This window comes from Aphelocoma coerulescens, assembly GCF_041296385.1.
Source record: "Aphelocoma coerulescens isolate FSJ_1873_10779 chromosome Z unlocalized genomic scaffold, UR_Acoe_1.0 ChrZ, whole genome shotgun sequence".
NCBI classification, from domain to species: Eukaryota; Metazoa; Chordata; class Aves; order Passeriformes; family Corvidae; genus Aphelocoma; species Aphelocoma coerulescens.
In genome coordinates, this window is record NW_027184085.1 from 3,669,408 (window position 1) to 3,696,241 (window position 26,834).

At 38.6% G+C, this 26,834-nt stretch overlaps 1 protein-coding gene across 9 annotated transcripts in view; it reads right to left on the bottom strand.

Annotated features, from left to right (window-relative positions):
• LOC138102991 (urea transporter 2-like) overlaps window positions 1-23,090 on the bottom strand; it is a 302,433-nt gene extending 279,343 nt beyond the window's left edge. For 6 of the 9 annotated variants that reach the window (XM_069000883.1, XM_069000881.1, XM_069000874.1 and 3 more), the window contains exons 1-2: window positions 22,945-23,088; window positions 18,486-18,601 (exon numbers count right to left, since the gene is read on the bottom strand). The gene's annotated coding sequence lies outside the window, so the exon portion shown is untranslated. Of the gene's footprint in view, window positions 1-4,454; window positions 4,513-18,485; window positions 18,602-22,944 lie in introns of all 9 variants that reach the window. The other 3 variants (XM_069000875.1, XM_069000876.1, XM_069000879.1) reach the window with 2 other exon arrangements.
• Between the last annotated feature and the right edge of the window lie 3,744 nt (window positions 23,091-26,834).

Genomic DNA, 26,834 nt, shown 5'->3' on the forward strand with positions numbered 1-26,834 from the left:
TAAGTGCAACCAGTTTGTTCAAGCCATATTCAGCTGCTCAAAGTCAAGTTGCACCTTTTTAGATATATACAGGATTTGTTTGCCATTTGTCTTACTATTTCCTACCCTAAGCTTCTTACATGCATTAAGTGTTTTCTAACCTGATGTCATGTCAAAAGAGTATAGAAGAAATATTCTCCATATTTTTATCTGTTGGAAACAAAGTCTCAAACAGGTTGTAGCCAGAGCCTCAAGATAATTTTGGAAGTTAAATCCCTTCGATTCCAAGAGAAATCTTAGAAGATTGAGGAGCTGTGTCCAGGTGATTTGTGCAGCCATAGAGGAACTATTTGGTGGGGAAGCAGCTGAACTGATCTACCTTAGATCTGTAACCATTTCCTAACTCAGGATGAACCTTTTCCTGACTGTTGAATAGTGTTTTTTTTCCAAGGACTAAAATCACAGAGGAGGGAAGCACCTTTATTTATTTTTTTTATTTAAATGAGAAATAGTCATATACCTTTGATTTGGTTATTCACAACTGGAAAAAGCAAATACCAAATGTTAAGACCTTTTTCAGGTCTCTTTTTTGTGCTTAGAAAAAGGAGTTTGAAGATGGTCATAACTGAAGGTAACAGGAGGCATTTTTTTTCCTGGGCTATGAGTACACTTCCAGATTTTGGCCCTATGCTCTTCTGTCACAAGTTACATAACAGTAATCTGTGTGTATAAAGAGCAACAAAAATAATTAAATTTTTATTTATTTCATGTGTTCCTACCACCTGTGTAACCATAGAATGTCCTGAGTCAGAAGGAACCCACCAGGATAATTGAATCCAACTCCTGACCCTGCACAGACACCCCAACAATCCCACCCTGTGCCTCAGAGTGCTGTCCAAACCCTCCTGGAGCTCTGGCAGCCTCGGGGCCGTGCCCATTCCCTGGGGAGCCTGGGCAGTGCCCAGCACCCTCTGGGGGAAGAACCTTTCCCTGATATCCAACCTAAACCTCCCTGGCACAGCTCCAGCCTTCTCTGGGTCCTGTCCCTGGTCACCGGAGAGGAAGAGATTGATGCTGCCCCTCCAATTCCCCTCATGAGGATGTTGAAGACCACAGTGAGGTCTCCTCTCAGTCTCCTCCAGGCTGAACAAAGTGGCCTCAGCCACTCCTTGTGTGGCATCCCCTCCAGACCCTTCCCCATCATTGTAGCCCTATTGTCTATAACCACATGCATTTTCTCACTAATGCCCTTTGGAAGACCTCTAGAAATCTTGGGACAGTTTTGAAGTCCATGGATTTGGAGGCACCTGTCCTTTTGGGGTACAAAGCCCAAACACTAATTCTCAAGAATTAGCTGCTTGGCCCCTCCAGCAGCATGGGCTCTCTCTACTGTGCCAGGCTGGACACAGAACATGCAGATGGATAACTTGGAGGGAAAGAGCAACTGCAGCATAAATCCAGTCTACTGGAAACCACAGGGATCTCAGGCACTTCAGGTTCTTTAAGAACTATTCCATTTCTGCTGTGACCCTCATAAGCACAGCAAGACATAGAAGTGGTTTAATGGCTGGATTAAGGGATGCTGAAGGACTCAAACTGCTCATCTCTTTCTACTGCCTGTTAATAGCAGAATCCTTCTTCATCAGCTCAATCCCACAAAATCTTTAGTATGTGCTTAACTTTCTGAACTCTGAGCAGTCCCTCTGACTTCAGCACAGCTACCCCTGGTGCAAAATTAAGTATAGACATAAATCATTGCTGGACTGAGCCTGGAGTGCAACATGGTGAATAGTTTCTCTTCAGGAAAGCATTTATTTCCTGAAGGCACAGTTTCAGCTTAAAGTTTTCACATATTTGGGTTATACTGAGTCAATTGGGAAGCAGAATTGAAGGACTACTAGAAATGTCCAAAATACACAATACTAAATACAGTATTTTCAAACTGGGGTGATAGACTCACAAAGGAATTCAGATGCCACAACAATGTTTCAAAAAGAAGTGTCAAAGAAATTTGTACTTTTCTATGTCACCTCAAATGACCAGGGTAATTGTCTGGGAAGAAGAAGATTGGAGTTTAAATTTCCTCTTTGCTTGAAAGTATGAATGTGAATTTAAGTTTCCAACACCTTAAGGAACTTATATCTTAAGCAATGGACTGTAGAATCTGGAAAGGTTGCATAAGGCCAGGTATGTGAATCCATTCCTCTTGTGATTTTAGTGCCCACTTATAAATGTGAAATAGATGTTGAAAGTTACTAATTAAAAAAAAAAAAAAAGGAAGAAATATAGGGAGGAAAACATTAGAAAGTTAACAAGAGAAAAGTGTCATATTATGAGTGTTTAAAAGCAAGGTCATGGCACTTAGTCACAACTTGTGCTATGGCTGGAGCAAACAATAAGAAATTTTCCCCAAAGATCCAGCTGTGGCAGTGGTGACTCCCAAGCAGGAATTTAAGGTACTCCCCGTGTCTCAGTGCTAAATATTTATCATGGTTCTATAAAATTTTACATTCATTGTGTTGCTTGCTTGTTTTACCTGGTCCTTAAGGAACAAACAGAATTCTGCAGTTGCTTCCCCTTTCAAGCACATCAAATATTTTTTCATAATGCCCCTATTAAGCCATAAGTCTCCCCAGTTTCCCATAGATTGTCACTAGGTCATGTTGATGTCAGTGCAGAAACCCCAGCTGAGTCTCACTGATGTCAGTCAGAAAAGGAATGGAAAAAAATTACCAAACCCCAGAATTCTTATAATTACTGGAGTTAGCAAGACAGTCCTTAGTCAAATTGATAATGTTGAATTGTAACTTCCTTTTGTGCATTTGCATGTTGACTGTCAATGCTTTCTTATCTGTATAGTGTCATGTGTATTGCCAGCATGACACAAATAAATGAGCTAATGAATAAATAATGACAATCAATAGAAACAAACATAGGATTGACTGACCTCCTCATTGTTCTCACTGAATGATATGCCAAAAGAAATGAAGCAGCATAAATTATAAAATATAAGTTCAGGATTAGAAAGTCATTGTTACAATGTTTTAAGGAAACTGTGGTGTGAATAAGGCAATGTACTGCCTATAAAACATTTACACAGGTTTGTTTTGCTTTCAGCAAATGTCTATTTCCTCTCTCACTGATGTAAAAAATAAGTTTACTGGTACAGAACAGCTTCTAAAATGTTTCAAAATGGTTTCTACAAAACAAAGTGTTAGCAATTTTTTTTATCATAGTAAAATTTTCCCTTGTAAGGGGTTGGTGTGTCACAGAAAATAATTTTTATCCATTTTACCAAGGACCTGAGGACTTCATGCATGTATATTTGTCAACAGAGGCTTTCTACAAGTGGTAAATAGTGAAATACTCCTATGGAAGTAGTTATTCTTGAAATAACATTGAAATAAATGTTTGCAACAGATGCACCACTTCTTCTACTATGTGGTTTTAAGCATTCCCAGTCCTCTTGAATTTTTATATCACCCCTTTCTTTTGTCCCTTTCATAGAAATACATGGAGAAGCCCTGTTTCCATTTGCAATGCTTGCCACAAGCCAGCTCTAACTCAGTGACCCTGCTACTTCTCACAGTTTCTTTATCTTCTTCCTATCACTAATAAAAATATATAACCAGTGGTTATATATTTACATGCAAAAGGAAACCCCATGGAGAACCACAATAGCAGTGGAAGATTTCTGCAGCATCCAGTACGAAGGAGCCATGATGCCCAGACTTACCATGACACAGATACATTAAAAAAACACAACAAACAAGAAAACAAACAAAATAATAATAATAATAATAATAATAATAATAATAATAATAATAATAATAATAATAATAAAACCAAACCAACAAACCGCAAAAATAAAATCTCCAAGCACAAAGAACTGTATGAATAAGGTACCTTGCACCTCCTCTTCACCACTGGGTGCCAAATTGTGTTTTATTAGCCAAAGAGGGCTCCAGTAGACAAAACCCAAAAGATTACAAAGGCCCATGTTGTAGCCATGTTCTGTAGTGTCATATGATAATTTACAGTCTGTGTATATGGAGATAATACCACGGGGCATTTTTCTCTAGTAGAATGCATATCTATTGTTAAGTAACTGATGACAAAGGCTGGCACACTATTAAAGGCTGGACTGAGTTCAGAATTTAATATTCCCCTCACATTTCAAGCAATTTTCAATGTCCACAACTGTCATCCAACATTGTTTCCAAGTCGCAATTCAGTGGGAGAAAAATAGCGATCCATGTAGGGCTTCACAGTGACACATCTGTTATGTTATTTATCTTAAGTGTGAAGACAGGAATGAACCAACTTCCAGCCTCATGAATCAGAACTGAGCATAATAGAAATTAAAGGGAGAAGAGAAAGGGACAGCATCTTTGTGTGAATGTAGGTTAATGGAATATCATGTGAAACTGCTTTCGCCAGAATTACTCTCTCTGATTGCTTCCAAGTCTACTTACCATGATGTAAATCAGGAGGAGTTTCATTAAGTGAATTGACTCACTTTGGCCCAAACAGCTGTAAAAGAGATCTAAATGAGGCACAGTATCACTGCAAGGGGTCAGTTGTCTGAAGCCTTTCCATGATTAAAATGGTGGGACAAGCACTCTAACCTTTCAGACCTGAAATATGTTTGTCTTCCAAGGCAGCTGCCCAACACTGTATTTTTAAAAAACATGTCCTGCTTTTACACTTCTCTATTTTGGGGCTTGCCCTTCCCACCCCTTGCCAGCGGTCCCTGCACACAATTTCATGGAACTTCCAAACATTTCCTGTGGAGAAAAAAACCCAAACTTTCTGAACTCTATTTTGCTTCGGGGCATCTAATCTTGAAAGTTATGTGTGCTGTTAAAAATTGGCTTTCAAATCATGGAACGAGGCCTTTAGGGATACTTTCTTTCTCTTATTTTGGTTTTTTTTTTCCCTTTTCATAAGAAGTTTCAGAACTGTGGAGCCTCAAGCCAAAAGAAATAGTTGTACAGGCAAGTTTTCTACAGAACAAGAGGCATGCTGGGGTGCTTGCTAGAGGCTGTTTTACCCTCCCGCATTTGCATGCCTCCCACAAGGATCCACGTAGCAGATATGAAAATGAGTACATGAACTCTTGGGTGAACTTTAATGTTGGCCTCACTTCCTCCTCGCATCTTGGCCATTTCACAGAATCGTAGAATAATTTGGGTTGGAAGGGATCTTAAAGTTCATCCTGTTCCAATTGCCCTGCCATGGGCTGGGACACCTTCCACTATCCCAGGTTGCTCAGATCTCCATCCAGCCTGACCTTGAACACTTCCAGAGATGGGGCAGCCACAGATTCTCTGGGAAACCTGTGCCAGGGCCTTCCCACCCTCACAGAGAAGAATTTCTTCCTAACATCCCATCTAACTCTGCTCTCTGTCAGTCTGAAGCCATTCCCCCTTGTCCTGTCACTCCATGCCCTTGTAAATAGTCTCTCTCCATCTTTTTTGTCAGCTCCCTTCAGGTACTGGAAGGGCACAGTTAGGTCACTCTGAAGCTTCTCTTCTCCAGGCTTATTATGATTTTCATCTAACCAGGATGGGACTTATTCAGAATTCAGTATTGATATTTATGGGAATAAAGTAATTGCAATTCCTGATGTGGCTTAGCCTGGCAGTTAATGCCACACAGATTCTTGCTCACTTCTTCCCTCTCAGGGGGGTGGGGGAGAGAGTTGTGGGGAAAAAAAAAAGGGTAGAATTTGTGTGTTGAGATAAGGGGTGTTCATTAAGGCAGAAAAGGAAAAGACAATAATAATGTTAATAATAATGATAATGATAATAATAATAATGATGATGATGTAATAATAATAACAGTAATAATAGTAATAACAACAACAAAACAAAAGAGATACAGAAAAAAGTGATGAAATTGCTCACTACCTGACATTTCCTTACTGATAGGTATCTAGAAAACAGAGTTCTCACCCACAAATTACTCGATCACTACTTTTTCTTGGTGTTACATGCGATAGAGAGAAGGCTTTTTTCTGCTTGTGTTAGAATTGTCTCTTTTTTCCATAAAAGACACTATGCATATATAGACTATGCTCTTCGTACACCTTAAGGCCAAAAGAGATCACTATTTTTCTCTGGTATGACCTCCTCTGGCATTAAAAATGAAGCCTTGAAATTTTGCATCACAGCCATGAAATGGCAAAATTTAATTGGAGAAGATGAATGAATGCTGTCAGATTTCATGTTAAAAATGGCTTTTCAAAGATTCATGCACAAAGGAAAATGCTTAAATTAAGTGTTTCACACACCAAACAGGCTGTTAGATAGAAGACTTTTACTTTGGTACTATTATTATTATTTATTGTACGTTACAGAGCTGCCCCCAGTTGTGCTTTTGTAATAAAAGACAGATTCCATTTCCCTCTCCTTTCCTGACTCTGAGTGATTGCAAACAAAGGCGCTGACCATGCCAAGCTTCACACCCATGGTGAATCTCACACACTGCATATTTTCTCTGCAAACCATGACTGTACACAGACCAAGGCAGATGATGTCACAACTATGTGCCAGTGCCCACACAAGCACAATTGTACGGTTGGTGGGAAAGTTTAAGTACTTGCTTATGTCTTTCTATACTATTTTTACATAGAATTCACAGACTATTTGTTTCCTGATAGTTAAACCAGGGAAATTCCCTGGTTAGCAGCCTTCACTGATCTGAACACTGGGAGGCAAGTATAGGGGTCAGGTGTGAGATGTTCATGTTTCCCCATCCCAGTAATCCACAGGCACTGAAGATAAACTTTATTTCATACACTGATGAGCCCTGGCACAATGCAGATACATTTCTTGCCCCCAAGCCACCAGCCAGAAGCACAACAACTGGGAAAATGCATTTCTTCACCTCCTGGGGTCACAATGTTTGTGTGGTGGTCTGTCTTGCATCACTGAACCAGAGTACAAATATGCCTCTTTTTTTCCTGTGTGCCGATCTCTCGTTTAGGTTACCTACACAGAAGGTTTTTCAAATGCACTCAAAGGGTATTAACTTGTAGTTTCCTTACAACTCTCCAGTCAGGCTGCTGAGCAATTAATCGCATACTTTCTTTTCAGAAACTCAAACGGGGACTCCAAGGACTAAATCAACCTAAGGTGCAGAAATTTGTTCTACCACAGCTAATTATCCAGTGAAAACTCTCAGTTCAGCAATATATCTGAAAACAGAGTGCTTGGACAGCCAAACTAGTGTTTCAGTCTATTTATAATATAAAGCTTCACTATGGCCAACGTTGTTTAGAGGTTTTTATGGTATATAGCATGAAGTTTTGGTCTTTAATTACTCCTTTAATCTTTGCTGGGCTTGTTCCTGAGAACAAGTTACACTCCTGCTTTTTACAGGATAAACAGCTTCCAGGAATGCATCAGGCTGCCACAGGGGTCAGGGAGTGCATTTATTGAACACCGCTCTATTTGAGCCTAAATACTGACTGATCTGGTTTTGTTTAGTGGAAGTGTAATTAATATAACTAATTAATGACTGACCACCCAAAATTTTTTTTTTTTTTTTTTTTTTTTTTTTTTTTTTTTTTTTTTTTTTTTTTGGTATTTATACGCATCCTCATTTGTTTCACATTTGTTTCACATGGTTCCTCCTCCACCTGGATAGGTCAGCTGTTTGGCAGATTGTTAAATCCCTATATGTTAATATGAAAATTATGCTAAATAATGTTAAATTTATGTCAATATAGGGAATAGGTTAAATTTTTGAAACATACTGATGCTGCCCATTTGTGTTTTCAGATGGACGTGTCATAGGACTTACAGAATTTATTTTATATTATTACACTTTCAAACCACGGCCAGGGGTGCAGGTGACACTTTTCCTCCATGCCAACTCACATGAGGTTCTCAGAGATAAGGTATTTTCTCTACAGTCCTGCAGTATTACAGGGAGATGGTTGACTGCACAATTACATGATGTGTTCCCAGCTTCTGGTAAACCATGGAGGAACAATTCCACTTTTTTCAGGATATTCTTCAAAACTGGCTTGAGGTTTTGGGCAATGGGAGAATGAAACCTTTTTGCAATTATAGAGCTTCCAATAAGAACAGAACTCTTATTTACTATAGATCCCCAAGTCATCATTAGCAGAACATAAACATCAAAGGAAAAAGAGATATTTACTAAATTTTTGACATTTGATTCTGAAACAGATACCCTGGGTGACAATTTTCTATATCTTTGCTCCCTCTATCTCAGCTTCCATTTTCAAGCAAAGGATGCATGAATTCCCTTGTGGACGACAGTTCTGATCTGGAGAGATACCCCCTTACAGACTTAACTTCTCCTTGGGACTCAAGTATTTTCCTCATCCAGGAGGATTTCTCAGGACTACAGAAATGCCAACAACCCTTGAGCACAGCAAATTAGAGAAGTCCCCTTGCCTGCAACACAATAGTTGGAAACTCAGTAAGGCATTTGAAGAAAAGAAGGTTTTTCTTGCCAGAAAGTCAATTATTCGTGCATAACTTTTGTTTTCTCAAAATCTCTATTTCATATACAGTGATGGTTGACCTGTATTCATGCATGCAAGTGAGACCTCATGCGTGTGGTTAGCTCTTAATTCTTGGACAAGTTTCTTGGACTCAGCTGTAGCTGGCTTAGGATTTGACAGTTTGCTGGAGTGCTGACACTTCATCCTGCTTTGACCAATGTCTGCCTGTTGTAAAGTCATTGTGCAGCACTGGAAACTCACTGGTTGGTTACCAAAGGCACATGGACCACAGCAGTTTCCTACATTGGATTGGATTAGGATTGGAGTAGTGCACTGTCACCACCTTGAATTTCTGGAAACTGCTGAAATTCGTAGGAAACGAAAGGAAGAGTTGTGAAGAAGTGGTAAGAGGTTCTTACTGAGAGCTGGCATATGATGGATGGATGGATGGATGGATGGATGGATGGATAGATGGATGGATGGAAGGAAGGAAGGAAGGAAGGAAGGAAGGAAGGAAGGAAGGAAGGAAGGAAGGAAGGAAGGAAGGAAAGACTCAGAAGAATATTAGTGACATCATTCCACAAGAAGCTGTGGACTTCCACTGAAGAACTATTGATTATGACTAAGAAAATAAGATAGAAAACGAGTCTGAGGAAATAAAAGCAGAAATGTAAGTCATGGAAGCATATAACACAAAAAAGTTTATGATAATAGTTGATAGATGAATTGATTGATTGGATAGCAGTGAAGGCAAAATCTGCTAAACCATGAGCACTAGTGTACCACACTTACTAATGCAATGATTCTGTAGTGGTATTCCTCTGACCACAAATCCGCAAGAGTTCTCAAAGCACATGGCAAACGGCCTGTGCAACTGCACTAAAGAATAAAACATATTATGTTTATCTCCTACAGCTGCACAAGTTGTCTGTGATCAGCTTGTTCGGATTGCTGGGTTCATGAATGATTTGTATGTTTGTTCAAATGAGTTTTCAACTCCAAGAGCAGCTTTCTCTGCAGAGTGGTCTGAATGGTGGTCACCAATATTTTGTGTGGGTGCTTTTATTCCTAGAAATTGTTTGCAACCTTGCATTGATTTTTGAAAATTGATTTATTTATAAACATTCACTAAGCAGCTTTGACCAAGTTTCTGGAGTATGAGGCATTCATGAATGGCACCTACTCACTACAAAATGCACATTATGTGTCATGTTTTACTTCAATCATAGGGTACTGTCCCCAGACTGGTCAGTTTAAATGCAATTAGTGACTGGATGGCTGAAGAATAAAGACCCATTTTGAATCATGAATGACATATAAATATTCAGAAAAGCTTCTTTTGGGGAACACAAGGGACCTGAAAACAGACTCAGAACAGACTGCGGTCATTCATATACTCATGAATAATGTTACGAGACCTCAGAGGAGCAGAGGAGTATATCCACATACTAATATGTGCCTAACCTCATTTTATTATTCCAAGGGCTCTAATCTAACTCAGAGGGAGATCATTTACATGAAAGAGTCATTAGATAAAGTGCATAAACAGCCTTTGAAAGAGAGATGAACACACAGATCTACCTCCTTTCCGAAGCAGGCATCTGACACGGTAGATTTGAGAGCTCTACAGTCAATTGATGTCTCTTTCAGACTCAAAAAAAATCTTGAATCATTTTCTCATCAGCTTCACCATTTCCACCAAAAAAAAGTGCTAAATTTAATGTAGTGTAATCTGGTGTCTGCTGAGCTCCCTGTAGGAGCCACAAGGTCTATTTTGAATCTGTTAAGGTAAACATGAACTCAGACCTAGGCTTCACATGGAGCCCCGTGCTCCAACAAGTATGACTGCTAGCTTCATTTATAAAGGATGTGCAGTATCAGTAGCTTTTCCTCCTTTACCTACCTTGTAAAGAAAGAAAGGACTCTCGTGTTATAAAATATTGCTGTATTTTAGAACACCTGCAGAAAAAGAAAATTAGATACAGGGAAGACTGTGGGGTTTTCCTCCTAAAGAAGTAATTGATGGAGTTCATGCTTATTCAGTATTAGCTGGCAGTTCAGATAATATTTTCAGAGTTGAAATTTTGAGTCTGTTCTGAGGAAAGGTACTGCTCAGTATGATTGAGCGGGTTCTATCAAAACAAAGTGATGCAGTCAGGGGTACAGTCAGCATTCAGCTGACTGCAAATTATGTCTCTGTCTAGGTACCTGTGAAAAATGGCAGTGCACAGAAGCAAATCTTTAAAAATCTGAGCACTACCATGTGGAGGCAATTGAGATCCATAATATGCAGTCATCTGTTGAGTCATTTCCAAAGCTTTTCTTTGTCTCATCAGAGGCAATTGAGGGTTAAATGGTAACCTTCTTATCAAATTGTGAAATATTAATTAAAAGAAAAAAAAACCAACCAACAAACCCAACACACATGACAGCACTTTGGGGCCAAAATTCCCAAGGGTTGTGATGATAAGATTATGATAAGGATATCTAGAAAAGAAATAATCTAAACTAATGAGATTAAGCAGGGTGAGATCATCCATTGATGAATTTATCCCACGACCAAGAACAATGTAATGGGATTAATGACAAGGATTTTTGATTATAATAAGGTGTGGGCTGATGCCTGAGAGAAAGTTCAGTGGTTGAAACAACTGCAGTAAATCCCATGTGTAAAGACAACACAGTAAATCTTAATTGGCAAAATGCCTCGTGGTGAAGAGACGCCTTCGCTATCGTTTCATGGGAAAGCTCTGCAGAATTTAACAGAAAACGGCAACCTTTCTTTCAGTATTATTTCTTCTTTCTGACTGGATCATCTAAATGAAATGGAAACTCTGTATCCACAGCAAAGGTTGATATAAAGCTAAAGCATCATCCCAAGTCACCTTTTGTGCTACTGGATAGAGGTCTTTGAGCAGACTCTACACTTGCTTGGTGAGATTAACATGAACTTCATCACCTGGAGATATTTGCAGGAGAAATTCCTCGAGGAACACCTAAAGGCTGTGTGATACAGAGAAGTCCACCATGATCAGGACTATGCTGGTCTCAGGGTGCAAATCATTTTGCCAGGACAAGAGCTGGTTGCCCTTGGTCCTCTTTGTGGCTGGTGAAGAGAAACAGGGTGTGTTGTAGATGTTCATCTGATCAATATCAGAAGCTTGATTTAGAATGGTATCATTTGTATTTGAAAACATCCATCTTATCGACCACAGAATGGAAACAGAGGGATTAGTTCAAGAAGCCAAATGAATTTATTCAGGTGATAATGAAGGATTGTTCTGTGACTTGCCTCTCTTTCTCCAATACACTAGCTAAACTTGATCAATGCAATTCGTATTGTTAGTGAAACTGGAAGGATGTAACTGAAAAAAAACCCCAAACTGTGGGTTTATGATTGCAAAATCTGTGAAACAAGACAAGCTCACAAAAGCTCATTATTTGATTAAAAGAAAGATACCATTTTGCTCCAGAAAAAAAAAAAAACCTGAGAAAAAAATGACATAACACTAACAAAGCCTTAAAAATATTGGACAGCTGAACTCAGGGAGATTCTGTAACATAATTGTCCTATTTTATTCATGGGTAAACACAGATATCAACAGATGACATGGGGAGCACTGTGAAATTATTGGTAATAATTTTCAGGAAGTCCTTCTACAGGGACTCATCACTTACAAGAGCATCAACATGTAAAATGTAACTGTGTCCTCTCCACGGCAGGATCGGAGACTCCTAAAATACTAAAAACGGAATTTATTCAACAAACAGACATATTAACAAGAAGCAATCAGAGAGTGCATAGAGCTACATAGACGGCAAAAGAAAAAAACAATCTTGTCATGTATGTCCTTTGAAGTTTTCCACAAAAACTACATTTTCATAAAGGGAGGCTGCTCTGTTGAACCCAAATGACATGTCTGAAACAGCTCATGTACAAAGAGCTTTCAGGGAATGTGTTTTACTCTTACCAATATCATATTTATATTTATGTTCCTTACTTGTACTTAAAAGTCCATATATTTTTTAATTGTCTTTGCTTAATTTAGACCAAACACAGTTCTTCAAAAATTAGTCTTTACTGTATACGTACTGCTTGCATCTGAATTTCAGCCTAATCATACGTAAAATAATCTTATTAATAATCCTAAAGTATTTGCTAACTCTATCATCTATTAACTTTTTATGGTATGTAAACACTTCATATTTTACTGACATATTCAGAGAACATGTACAGAGGGACTAACTAGGTATGGGAGCAAGGGAGTTATCCTTAATTTGTAGTTTCCTGTTAGTGTAAATTATACCTGCTCGGCACCTTTATGGCCTCCTTCTATCTTGAAATTTTACTACTTTTCTGTTAACTTGTGCACCTTGGATATTGTAAAAACTACCTTAAAAGTCAATAAAAAATACAATGGCACTGTGTCAATCAGAACAACAGAGGAATCTCTATTAAGCAAACGAGCTAAAACAAAACTGCACCATGTTGTGATTGCCTGAAGACATGAATCAGAAGATTAAAAGTTTGGGTTTTTTTTCTCCAGTCTTAATTATGACCAGTAGCTTAGTTTATAGAGGAGTTACTTTGATGTTATCTGTAGTCCTGTAAAGGGGCTGCCAGTGCAAGAAGTGATACTGTCTTGTGTTGCCTCCGTTAACGTGGGTTACCCATGGTTATCCTAAATGCACAACAACTAAACAGATATTGCCACAAAATAAGTCCACTTCTATTTATGAGAAAACATAGGTAAGGATGTGGGGGGTTTTCTTTCTTACCTTTTTTGTTTTAGTTTTTGTTTTTATTTTTACTTTTGTTTTTTGGTTGGTTGGTTGGTTGGTTGGTTTTTACCCCCGCAGGGAAGAGTATGACAACTATGACAAGAGGGGAAGCCTAAAGTCATCTGTCCCCACTACAATCTAGGTGACTTCACTCAGGGACCTGTTAACCCAAAGCTACACAATGTTAACAGTCTCTGCATTTGTGTAACCACTTCATGAACCCGGCCTAGACTACATCTGACCTGTCAAGCAAATAACTCTGAGAGAGCTGTGCTGATTTCAGCTGCTGTAAGTTCACCTTTGAAGGTAGAATTTTATAGGGAAGGTAAAAATTTTGAAAACAAAGTTCCTCACAGGGCCATCAGAATGGATCAGAAGTTGAGCAGAGAGGAAGCCATCATCTCAGTGATGGGGATATCAAAGAGTAGAGACTGGAAAATTTCAATGCCATCATGGGTATTTTTTTCTTTTCTATTGAGTTCTGTTATACGTCTGGGAATAAAATATCTTCTGCAAGAATCCAGAATCCAATTTACCATTTTGGTAAATATGGTAATTTGATTCTAAGCTCATCTTACACACAGCAGATAAATAAGTAATCATAAACTATGTCATCATAAATAAAAGCGTTATTGAGTTCAGGCAATGAAAACCAATCAATAGAGGACACTCATCCTCAGTGAAAGCAACTGCTAATTCTCTGTGGTTCCTGGTGGATACTCTGTCATCGTATTTTGAAACCACAAGGAATTCCCTGTGACATCAGCAATGACCACTTTATTGCTGGTGAATTAGGAAATTAGGAGGGCTAAGGGTGCATCTGAATTCCAAGGGCTCATTCGTTTAGCCCACCTTCCAATGCAGGAGATGACCTAGATTTCTTGTGGGTTTGGACAGGCTCAGAGAAAGAAAATTGGGACCTTCCTGCGGTTTCAACATAAACATGATACCAGAAAATGGTGGAGTTTGTTCTTCCAGATACAAGAAGGAAATTTAGAGCTGATTATCAGTGAAAAGAAAAGAAATATTGAGCTGATTAGCAGCCACGTTTGTATGTCTACTCTGGTTGTTTCAGTCAAAAATTGAAGCCCCAAGGAAAACTTCTTTAATTTTTCCAGAAGTGTCACACTTAACATTTCCGAGATTAAATATACCCTTTTTGCAAAGAGTAAATTTTTTTTATTTCAAAGTAGCTCTATTAGTTTTTCATGAGACAAGCATTTTGAACATGAAGGACTCCAACTTGAAATGAATAATTTTTATCTATCTTTAAAAAAGCTATTTCATTCAACTTGAAACCCCATATAAAACCCCCCCAGCCCCCTCACTCCCTGTATTTTTTATAGAACTAAATATTTTCAATGAGTAAGAAGTTTCAGCAACCTGAAAAATGTATTTGATAATTGTGTATTTCTACTATTTGTCCCATGATGAATACTATGCTGACTACTATCAGATGCATTAAATCAGGCTCATTTAGTCCAAAAGTGATCAAACTTCATTTAAACAATGCAATTCCTTTTGAAAGTATTAGAGGGGAGAAGAGCAACAAATTCAAATCATTCATTTCTCTCTTGCTTAATGAATTATTGATTTGTGCTTCCTTTTTGAATGATAGTGCTCTGATGTGATAAACATTGATTTGAACCTTTATACAAGTATTGTATATCATCAGCATGTTATGGAAACGGAATAATACATACTCAAATAGAGCTGAAGGGATGGAATACCGTGAAAAAACCCACTATGAGCTGCCACAGCTGTGTGCATGTATGTGTGAGGGTGCACATGTAAAACAGCAACTGGAAATGAAAGTAATAAATAAATAAATGAATGAAAAAGTAATAAATATATAATAAATAAATAAATAAATGAAATCTGGAGGGGGGGGTGGGGAGGTTTATGATAATGATGCAGAATTATAGAAAGTTTACATTTGGGTTAACGCTGAAACAGACAACCTTGGAAATGAAAAATAATTACTTCGTACTACTAGTAATTCTTCTAACTTGACATTTCCTGCAATCACGAGTGCAGAGCTGTCACAAGTTTAAAGGGAGAGGCTCTCACACTCTGCTTGTGTTCAGCAGTTTAGCTTCGTGCACAGCTATTCACACCAATGGGAGCTACACAGTCAAAAGACAAAAGAAAAGTGCTGAGAGCAGTAAACACATAGATAATCCTGTCCACCAAACAATTTTGCATTTCCTTTATGGACCATTTATTTCAGACAAAAAACCTGCTGAGAGATTTACGTCAAAGTGATTTCCACATCTCAGCTGCTCAAGTCTGGGGAGATGATTGAAGCGCTGAGCTACACTGTCCTGTGGACCATTGCACCCCCCTCCTGCCATATCGAGGGGGGAGAGATCTTGCATGTTCTCCCTCAGACAAGTTAATTTCTAGCATTGACTGGGTGATTTTTGGCAGCCTGGGTGAGGGGAAAGATCCTGTGGTTACTGAGAGTTGAAGAGACAAATCTCTTTCTGTTTTCCCTTGGGCTGCAGTGGATCCCCAGAAGTGTTTGTTCTTCCTGTCACACTCAAAGTGGGTGGGCTGGGAAGGTGTTCCACCATCCTTCTCCTGAGCTCTCTGCACCCCTCTCATATCTGCAGGGAAGATAGCTGTGCTTGGGGCACTCAAATGCCCAGAATAGTCAGGTCTTTTGTAACACAACCCAAAACATCCATATCTCAATGGAAAACATTCATGCAAAAACCCTCAAATGAGTATGGCTGCACAGGGACAACAAGTGTTCGTGCTATCATACACTTTCACAGTGAATTAGTCTTGCAACTAATGATCTATAATTATTACCCACCAGGGCAGCATTGAGATCTTTCCTACAAGGCTACAAAGGGTGAGATCTAAATCAGCATTCAGGGACTAAGCAGATCCAAACATGCAATCTCATCATATTGCAAAGTGGGACCAGGGAGGCATGGAAGCTGAGCTCCTTCTCTCTCTCACATCAAAAGTATCACACCCAGCGTGGGTACTGTCATTTATCCTGCTGTATGACAACAGCAGGATAAAATTCTTTAGGGTAGGGAACAATCTGGCTTTCCTGTGACCACTCTCAAAGGCAACATGGGTAATTTTATTATAAAACCCTGGCTCGATGATGTACTTGTAAGTAGAAACTATGATAAGGTAAATCAGGCTAGGTAAGGTGTGCAAATAAACATATCCAGATAAACTTGTAAACAATATATATGACTTTTTTTTTCCCTATGCACATGGTTTTGTGCATAGTTCTGCTCTTCTAAAGTGTCTCACGGCGAACTCAATAGAATAATACTCCCCTGAAAATCTTTGCATGAGGCTGTTCCCAAGCAGTAGGTGGCTAAGTCAGTCGGAACTTTCACTTCTTCTAGTCGCAACACAATCAGGCATCTTATAACTATCACTCAATAAAAATTAGTTCTCCATTCCCAGAAAATGGTTCTAGTATTAATTCAGAGGATGAAACACTTTTTTGTGGTTATCACTAAAAAAACCCCAAACAGTCCATTTAAAACCTATTAGCAAACATAAGAGGGCTAAAGAAGGCATAATTAATGTAATTTTTTTTTTCCCTTTCCACATATTTAATAGTGTTTTGGAACATGATCCATAACATACACAGCTCTGATTGTAAGGAGTTAGATCAACATCCTGCCCCAAAACTCTTACTTATGGAGTGGGAAAATGAAACTTGAACCTTCAGTTTACAAGCAGCTGGGGAAAAAAAGTAGATCACAGGGTTGAAAACTTGCAATTATTATGGCATTTGCATTATGACAAATTTAAAACTGGTATTCTAGGCTACGGACAGTGCTATAAAACTGGTATTCTACATTGTGTATTGCAAGCTCATTTAAAATGTACTCTTCCACGACATGATGAGAACACAAATTATAATTAGGAAAGTAACCCAAGCAGAAAATTAGTCTGGAAGACTAGTCTGAATATGTTCCCGCAGACAAAGCCATCCTGTGTCCTAACTTTACTGTCTCGGTGTAGGGAGAGATTGATGCAGAAGATAAAGACAGATACGGCTTTCCGGGAGGGGGAGAAAAATAAAAGGCTTTGCAAGTATGATCCGTGGTGTTTCAGTTGTGCAAACACACAAAGAGAAGCCCCAGCAGATCCCATCTTTGCAGAGTTACTCACAGTAACAGGCTGCCACAGCTGCACTGTACAGGTCTATACCTGGGGTTTTGTTCCCATAATGCTATTCACAGGAAAACCCCACATTTATCAGCACAGATAAGGTCTGCTGAACCCATCCTGAACCCAGGGCCTACTTGCACAAGTAAATGTACATTTGTAACCAACAAAGGGTTAGCTGTAAAGGTAATGATCTGAGAAAAAAACACGGTACAAAATTACATTATGAAACAAAAGGCGTCACAACCCCCCTATCCTTACAAAAAAAAAAGTGAAAATGTCAAAAGTTCTTGCTACTGCTAAGTAATAAACCATATAAATGATTTTGAAAACTTATAGGAAAACAAGATACATATCTGAAAACATTTGCATTTGAAGTTTTCTTTTCTGGAGATGTTTTGTGGGGTTTAAAAGCCAAATGGTTCTCTACAAATCAGTTGGTATCTCTGTACTTTTTCTACACAAACTGGAACAAATCCACTGTTTGGAAAAATTATACCTACCTTTCAGATGTCTCTTCTTGTGGAAAGGGGACTTTTATACTGGTTACAGTGCACTCAAAGGAGAGGTTCATAATTTTCTAATAAATCTTATTTGTGTAATTTTCTATTAAATCTTTCTTTGTATTTTCTCTAAGAGTGAGTTTTCTTTAGGTAACTGTTGCTATTTCGTTTTAAGGACACCTGTGACTTCCCTGTACCTTACAGGACTTAGCAGATTTATGCTCATTTAGAAAAAGACCAAAAGGAAAGCAAAAAAAAAAAAATCTACTGAGGCAAGGAGCCAGATCAACTGTTGCTATGAAAAAAAATTTGATGAACTAAACAAAGCAAGATAAACAGAGGCTGTAAGTGAGAGCAAAAAAATTCTTAGGGAAGAGTTGCCCTCCTTCTTTGTGTGGGACAGAAGTTACTTGATACATAGGGCAGCATTTAAAGACACCAAAATATATTCAACCCAACCCAGACTCAGATCCAAATCCATCACCTCGACTCTGCAAAAACACAGATCATCTACAGCAGCTCCTGCTGGTCACTGAGGCTCTGCCACGCTTATCTGATCAGTACATTTTATTTCATCTCATACTCACCAGCCAGTCAGAGCATCTCACTTCAATGGGGGAATGGTGCTGAGGTTCAGTCTGTGGTTGGTGACAGTGATAAGAAATTCAAACCAGAAAAAAGCTCCAGGAGGAGTTTCTTGGACCTGAATGAAAGAGCAGATTGATCAGGGTTGGTTTTTCCTCTCATTTAAAGGCTGTAGTGAATTGAAGTTTACTCATTTCACATTATTTCGTATGTAAATTTAAAAATTTTGCTCTGCATCCCATATGTCCAAGAGCTTAGGAAAAAGGAATTATGATTTCACATACAATGCATGGTCTAAGACTGGGTGTGTATGAGCTTAGCATGTATTTGAATCCACTCCTGGTCAGAATATTTCCCAGGAGCAATGTTTAATAGAGGTTTCAATAATGTGCTTCTGTTCATTTGGGGGTAATCTAAAACCATGTCTGGAATATGCACGTTTATTAACTGTTGTTCAGGGTACAGATATTTCCTGAATTGGGCTGTAGAAGAAACCAGAATTTTTCAAAACCAAAAGCAAAACTAAAGTAATATCTTATATTAGAAAAGCAAAATAACACACTTGAGGTCAAAGCTCCACCTTTAAACTGGGTATGTGTTGAGAATTTTCAGTGCCCATTTTGAAAAATTTTAGGCACAGTATTTTTTTCTTTTGTATTCAAAATGTGAAAAATATTTATAGAAGGAGATCACCTCTGTAAAGAAAAAAATGGGAAAGTGACACAAATTCGTATTTATCGCTTGTCAGAGCCCTCATGTAGGATTTCGTTTTAATGAAAAGGAAGAAATACACAATCATCAAAAACAAAACCAAGAGTGATGATATAGAAGATTTGAGCAACATAAAGTTCCATTGTTTATTACTGATTCCTGAATGTTCATTCTTCCTCTATATATTTTCAGAGAATCTACTTATGGAAAGTAGCTATATATTATGAGCTAATTAAATTTCAAAACTCCAGGTTGGTAACACTTACAGAATGTTTAACACTTTCCCAAACTGTGACAGAATTTATATTCATGGATATCTTTACAGGAGCCTAATTTTTAGTTTAAAAATACGGACTCATAGGCTTCTTGAGATGTGTGAGAAATGTCCTATAGAACATTCATAAGATGACAACAAGAATAAAGGTGTTGGGTTAAAAAAATTCTTGGAGAAATAAAAACCTACCAGGAAAGGTATTAATCTGCTCGTGTCAAACTGCCTTGAGCAGCCTGCAACCTCCTTAGGGGAGGTTTTTTACCCAAAGTGTGTCTTGTTTGCACAGATTTACTGAGCTGGAACTCACAAAGTCCAGCTTAGCAAGCCCTCAACTGAGGATGCACTTCTGGGATATAGCCAGAAGGAGGGAAACTTGATTACTATTATGATTATTATAATTTTTTCATTGAACCAGGTAATATCACTTTGTAAAAGTTCTTGGAGCTCCCTGAGTCCAAGAAGCAGGGTAAACATTCCTCTTGGAAAGGATTTTATCTGCAGGCAGCATTCAAGGTACCTGGTGCTTGTCATATTAACTGGGATTCAGATGATAACACAATATCTGATTTTATTATGAACCAGAAGCCCAAATAAACTCAGACAAAAATACTTTAAGTACTAATAAGAATGGTAGAAACTTTAAAAAGAAAAGTAAAATATTTATAGATCAGCCCTTACTGTTGTGCTTGCAGAGAGCAAGGCAGAACCAAAGCTGTTTGTTGCCAAAAAAACTGCCTATCATCTGAACTTCTTTGCAGGATTTTAGAAATTATTGTGTTATCCAGTAGATTTCTGAAAGCTTGAGAAATCATACTACAATGTTCTTTGGCAAATATTCCATCACTTGTAGATTGAAGAAATTAGAAATTCTGCTTTCCTGGGTTTTTCAGCACCTCCTCCTTTCATCCCTCCTACAGATTAAAAATTGAATGATACAGCAAGACTGGCCAGGAGAAAGAATATGCAGAAACACATCTTAGAGCCTCAGGCTTTCAAACTCCAAAAGACAGAGATGAAAGCTCCAGACTCAAGTGCAGCCATGCCACTAGAAGGTGCAGCCCCAAGATTATGCGTAATGTCCAACTGAAAAATCGTCCCTCCAATTTGAAACTCCCAAGCTGCTCCCCTCTGCCTCCCCCTCACTGCCCAGCTCCTCCAGCTTTAATTAATGACACAATTATGTACCTCCACTGCAATTTAAGAGACCTTGTTCAGGCACTGTGCAGGAGCACTTGGAAGAAGCCCTCCAGACAAACGAGAGCTGTGATTGCTCTTTTCGCGTTAAGCCTTCTCTAAAGAATATGTGGACATACAGAAAGGTTGTTGCAGACTTCTTAAGTGAAATCTGTACCTGCATTAATGGTCTTCAGCAGCTGACATAGGTTGAAGAGGAATAAGCACAAGAAGAAGCTCAGATTTATTTCTGCCTTTAGAGGACACCCTTTCCTATCCAACCTTTATGTACAGATCCTCCTGTGCTTTGTCCATGGGCAAAATTCAGTAGTCCTAGTGAGTTACCAGTGGCCAAAATCACATATCTGGATATAATTTAATTATGTTGCCCTTAATAATTTGCTTTGCCCCTAATGATTTGTTTTAATTTTCAATACCCCTGAGCTGGTCAGGCAGTTGGATTAGATGATCACTGGAGGTCCCTTGCAACAGAAATATCCTGTTTTCCTATCCTATCCTATACTATCCTATCCTAATCCTAATCCTAATCCTAATCCTATCCTATCCATCTCCAGCCCCAAATTCAGATCAGTACCTTATCAAAAGCTTCCCCTCTTTCTCTGGAAAATCTCTTTCTCTTCTTGCCTCAGAGGACAGTTCTGCGAATGCAGCTTTAAGAGCCGGGCATTGTGAGGGTGGGGATGAGGTGCCCCAGCCTGATCTGAGAGGTTTTCTTTACATCCATCTAATGTTGTCCCTTATCTCCATCTCCTGTACCGACATATAGATCCTGCTACATCATTTCTGTCCCTGACCACTATCAGTAGACTTTGATTTAACGATTGCCTTATCTCTGCCAGAGCCTCGTTTACTCAATACACCCTGCAAGTTTTCAACCTCTGCTGGTCCCACAAGGGTTTCTCAAGACAGTATGTGCCAATAAAATGTCCAGGTGTGGCTGAAATGTCCCAGAGATATAGGAAAATATTAGTTCTCTTGCCTGTGACACAATGTTATATCAAGCTGCATTGCTTGTAGATAAATTACCTTTTGCTTAACTGCACAGAAACCTCTGAGTAAAGTTAAACCATTTTTTCTCCAAAGGAAAGGATTGGAAGCATGTCTGTAAATTGTTTAACTCTGCTTGTTTGTTGGCCATCATTGTTAATCAGATACTTTTAACTGAAAAAAATCGAAACCATCATCACTGTGGCTGTAGCAGCAGAGAGGGGTGGTAGGGGAATCTATAACACGACTCATGACTGGATTATCACAGATCAATGCAAGCTGAATGACCAAATACTTTCTTTTAGTCTCTTTTACTTCCTGCTTTTTTTGCTTTATTTATAATTTATTAATTTACCTGTTTGCTTATGTGGCATTATGTAGTGGTTTGGTCTAAAATACTCTTTACTCATGCTTGCTAACCTACGACACATTATCTCAGTGTTCAGGTGCGAAAGACAAATGAACAGAAGATCCTTACTGAAGTGTAAAACGGGAGAGTGAGGAGTGAAAAGAAAAGGAGAAACATTTCTAATGCTGGTTTGTATAACACTGTTTTCTAATGTGTTGCAAATCTGCTGGTGTCCCTTTAAGAATACTCTTAGTTTATAAAAGCTAACAGCATTAAAAATACAGTAATTAACACATTCATAATGTAAATGCTAATAATTTAACATGTCAAGCATCCTCATCCCCTACTGAATCAATATGAATTATTAAAACTGACACTTTAAGACCTTTAAAATCAACTCTCAGAGCATGCACTAACAATTACACCGTTGGCATACAGGAGCACCAAGTTACAAATTCATGCGTAAGACTGTCTGACACACTCGTTGTCTTTGATGCAAAAAAAACAAAAGCCAAAAAACCCCCCCTCAAATTCTTATGTTTGGAACTGCACAATCTGCATGCGTAAGTGAAACGCTGGGGTTTTTTCTCAGAGATTTTCTAAGTTTCTTAGACATAAGCCTTATTGAGAGGTTACAGAAGTTAGTTTTTTTCCATCACAAAGTTGTGTGGCAATCCAAAATGTTCCTGAAGCAATAAGGAACATAAAGATAATTTAAAAAAATTAGTCTAGTAAAGTAAAAGTTAAAGTTTCTAGATTTATATCAGTTCCTCTTAAGGTTGTTGGCCATGAAGAATTTAGAAATTTATTTCAAATGTTATAAATAAAGACTAGCCCTTAAAGATTATTCCCATGTTTACTGCAGAAAAAGCAAGGAAAAAGTTCTGTATTTTTTTTTCAAACATCTGCAAAATAAAGATGGAATTATTAGACGGATGCATCTTACCTCACAGCCTGCTCGAGACACTTTGGGAAAGGCTCACAAAGTCACCTCTGTATTTATATATGGAGACACAGCCAAATGCCTGCAGGAGATGGCTGTTTCCTGGTCAACCCATTGGAAGAAGATGACAGATATGGCCATTCTTTTTATTTGTTACAGATAGAAAATAAAGTTTTGCAATTGAGTACAGAACCCATCGCATCAACTGTGGCTTTCAAATACTTATCCTATCAAATTGTGCAACGCTCATGTTAACATCTTGTTCCACTTGAACAGTCAGATAATGCACTGGAGGCCAATAGGCCAGAGGTAGTTCTTCCTTTGGGAGAATGTTCTGTACCCAGAAATTTCACTGATAGGTGTTTTTCACAATGCTGTAGTACCCCATTACAGCCAGACCAGAGTTTCAGCCCCCTTCAGACCAAAGCACAGCCCCCCTGCACTCCATATGCCTGAATTAACTTAAACCAGCTGGGAATCCAGCCCTTGTTTCCTATATCTTGATCCACCTGGCCACAACTGAAGTTCTACCTGGGCAATGTTAAAATCCCTCTTTATTGTCAGAAAGGAGGAAACTAATTTCAGAGAGGTTAAAATTTTACAAAGTTTGTGTACTCAGGAACAGTTTGTGAGGGGTTATATGTCTGATAGGAGATAAGAGCTCATGTACTTTGTTTTCCTAGCATGAGAAAAAGGTCTTAACCTCCTACCACCCCTCTCCAAAACAAAATAAAAACCAAAACGACTAACTGACCCAGAAAAGTTCAGTACACTTCCGCAGATGCTTGAAGATTAGCACAAATTACAGGCAAACAGGAGATGGAGGATTCCAGATCTGGGTCAGCTGCAGTTAGGGAGGCTTTTCATGCCTGTTGAAAGGAGAATGATTTTATATTGAGGGACATGTCTTGCTTCCAGTCCCTTGTGTATAGCAAAAACCTTTCACAACAAGATGAAGAACAAGGATGAGAGACATGAGCACAGTGCCAAATTTTGTGCACTTTTAAACCATTTCAGCTACATTTAAATTATTTTTGAGAACTCAGAAGTATCATTATGGCAAGACCTTCTCTCAATTTCTATTTCAATTTCCCAGTTTGTTAGGGCTACACAGTAATCAGCTAGATGGGAGCACTTGACGCTCTAATAGCTATTTCTGGAGATAAACACAAGACATACTTCAAAGTTCTGAAAAAGATGGGAAAGCTGAAACAAAACTCTATTTTTCCCTTGTTTATCTTCTCATTATCTGAATGTGAGATAACTTTTCTTTCCTTTTTTTTTTTTTTTAATCTATACACCTTCCACTAATATTCCTAAAGAGAGAAGTACAGAATCAAAAGCTTCACATAAATGCAAATAGAACTGCAGAAATGCAAAACAAAAATGAAAAAGAATTACAGTGCCATTAAATTTTACAGGATATTATTTCTTTTGCTCTTTCACAACAAATTGCACATAAGGAGCAAGCATTAGGGTACAAGTTTACTTAAGCAGTCAGGGAAAACACATAAAAGCAAGAAAACAAACACCAAGAGGAAAGCTTGGGAACAATTGTGAACCTCCTTGGCCTTGAGCAGTGCCAGAAGTATGAGCCAACTGGATTTTCACTTTTCCCACTCAGGGGGATGGGACAATTCTCCAGGAGAGATGAGGTGAAGCTGAAGCCATGGTGAATGGGAAGGGAGAAGAGAGACAAAGCAGGGAGATGTTACAGGTTAAGGGGGTGCTCTTTGGAGGGGATGGCTGAGTTGGTGACTGTAGATACAACCAAGTAGCATGATCCTTAAACCACTCTTGGACTGTAAGTATGTAATAGAAATAACTGTCCTGAAGGAGAGGGAGATTGCAGAAATCCCTCAGTGAGGGTAAAACACAGATGCTGGAAACAAGAATCTTCTGTAATAAATATCAAATCCCCCAAAAATAGGAGACCCTAGAGCCTGCCAGTATACAACTCATCAATACTTAGGTGGAAATGTGTTATTAAATAAGAAGTGGTGGTTCCGTGAATTTATTTGCTATTTCTGACTCCTGTTACTGTGAGTTGTTGTCTACGACTGACCCTCCCAGGAGCTTGTCTCTCACTAAAGTTGTCTTGTACTTGATGGTTTACTATGATTTAATTTTATAGAGATGTAAATGGGCACAGCAGTATCGAACATGGTAAAAGGATTATCATCTGGAAAAGCTTACACTAGTGATAGGGGAAGTGGACAGGATAGAAAACAAGGAAATGTACAACAGAGTTGTGATGGGATTACTTGATCATGCATAAACCCAAACTGAGTCTCTTTAACAAAAAGAATCACAGAGCAACAGAACATATTGTTCATTTAAAGTCCATAACTTTTCCCCCCAAGAGCTGTTTTTTAAGATTACATCTTTCTATTCCATAATGATGGCAATTTGCTCATTACCACATGAGGAAATTGGTGATGAAGTACAACCTTAAGCATGCATGGCTATAATTTAAACAAATACTGTATCAAGGAAAGGTATTAACACACATAACAGCTTGGTAATGCTCAAGTTTTGAGCATTTGCACTATGCAAAGAAGGAAGTAGGAATAAAGCCTAGAATTTGCGTTATGATTTTCTGTCAGTTTTGAGTGTCTACCGACTTAGCTGAGGTATGGCCAATAGTTTGTCGTTTCTGCAAAAGAGTTACAGTGAGTGACATTTCTATTAGGGATGCAGACATGGTGGACTATACCACATCTCCAGTGACAAACTGTCTGCTGAGAAGAAAAATCATGTGGTTGTCACGCATATCTGATCCTATAATTACACATGTACACTTAGACACTGTTGAAAGAAAGGGCTTCTCTGAGAGAGAATTCTTCCAGCAGGATTGCACTTGCAAGCCTCTGTCCATTTTAAGGTTTGAGGAAAAATCTTGAAAGATTTGTTGGCAGAATGGTCTATTATCCTTAGAGAGAGAAATTAAAAATAGAGAGAGAAAGGAAATGAAACGAAACAGCAGCTTGTTTAGAAGACCAGAATAAAGAAAAGGCCAAAGTCCTTTGAAGGCAGCCACAGGTCTGAAGTGGATTAACAGAATGGGGGAACCCAGAAGTTTGAAAATTTGAGTTTCAGCTGGCTTACTTTTGGCTATGGCAGACTTTCAATGTCACCTACCTTGAAATTTATTTTCAGCCAAAGAGGACCTGTCACCTCTGAAAATCAACCTGTCTTTATTCCCTTCTTCCCATCAAGACCCTAAGCACAAATTTAACTTACATCAGGTATGAATGATTTCAGAGGGCAAACTTAAATTCAAGCTGTAAACCTCTTCTGATTCTTCTGTTACAGTGAACAAAAGAATCAGAACATTTGTCTCACTGGTAAGCTTTATACGCAAAATATTAATTGTTTATTGTACATCAGTGAAGGTCTAGGTTATGAATACTGGGATGGAGGGAGAGAGAAGGAAGGATATATTGCAGGAGAGCTGTGTCTCATAGTTCCACCTTTCCTGGAAAAGCTTTCATTGAACACCATCACCCCCCGAACCGTGATGGTCCCTTTTCCAGCATGTGACATAAAAAGCAGACTCATTCCTGCATCTGATGCTGTTAGGACTGTGAAAAAAGATATGAAAAAGACCTTGCTATTACCCCTCCTCACTGATGAAAAGGAAAGTGTTTATGCCATTTTTGAAAAGTGCTGCATGCTGCTCTTACAGGGCTTGGACTGAAACACTGCCAGGGCAGTCACTGCATTTACTCACTGGGAAAATGAGACATGAAGAAATGTCTGCTGGAGTAGAAGGAGAGGGAATCATTCTTGCCTGAAACTAGGCTTACCTGGGATTCCTTAGGGCCCTTCCCAGACATCACAACTTTAGAAGTTGTCTATGTGGAAAGAAGACTCAAATCCTTCCTGAGGTC